Source organism: Physeter macrocephalus, chromosome 7 (genome assembly GCF_002837175.3).
Source record: "Physeter macrocephalus isolate SW-GA chromosome 7, ASM283717v5, whole genome shotgun sequence".
Lineage (NCBI taxonomy): Eukaryota > Metazoa > Chordata > Mammalia > Artiodactyla > Physeteridae > Physeter > Physeter macrocephalus.
This window is the reverse complement of record NC_041220.1, coordinates 29,275,209-29,275,784: the sequence shown is the minus strand read 5'-3', so window position 1 is coordinate 29,275,784 and position 576 is coordinate 29,275,209. Positions and strand designations below refer to the sequence as shown.

Here is a 576-nt window from a genome sequence, read left to right as displayed (position 1 = left end):
GAAGCAACTGACAAAGGATTAATCTCCAAAATTTACAAGGAGCTCATGCAGCTCAATATCAAAAAAACAAACAACCCCATCCAAAAATGGGCAGAAGACCTAAATAGACATTTATCCAAAGAAGATATACAGATTGCCAACAAACACATGAAAGAATGCTCAACATCATTAATCATTAGAGAAGTGCAAATCAAAACTTTAATGAGATATCACCTCACACTGGTCAGAATTGCCATCATCAAAAAAATCTTCAAACAGTAAATGCTGGAGAGGGTGTGGATAAAAGGGAACCCTCTTGCACTGTTGGTGGGAATGTAAGTTGATACAGCCACTATGGAGAACAGTATGGAGTTTCTTTAAAAAAGTAAAAATAGAACTACCTTATGACCCAGCAATCCCACTAGTGGGCATATACCCTGAAAAATGCATAATTCAAAAGAGTCATGTATCACATTGTTCATTGCAGCTCTATTTACAATAGCCAGGATATGGAAGCAACCTAAGTGTCCATCAACAGATGAATGGATAAAGAAGATGTGGCACATATATACAATGGAATATTACTCAGCCATAAAG

At 36.6% G+C, this 576-nt stretch overlaps 1 long non-coding RNA gene across 1 annotated transcript in view; it reads left to right on the top strand.

Moving 5' to 3' along the window:
* The window catches only part of LOC102992407 (uncharacterized), a 117,768-nt gene that overhangs the window by 25,268 nt on the left and 91,924 nt on the right, over window positions 1-576 (top strand). The gene's annotated exons all lie outside the window — the stretch shown is intronic.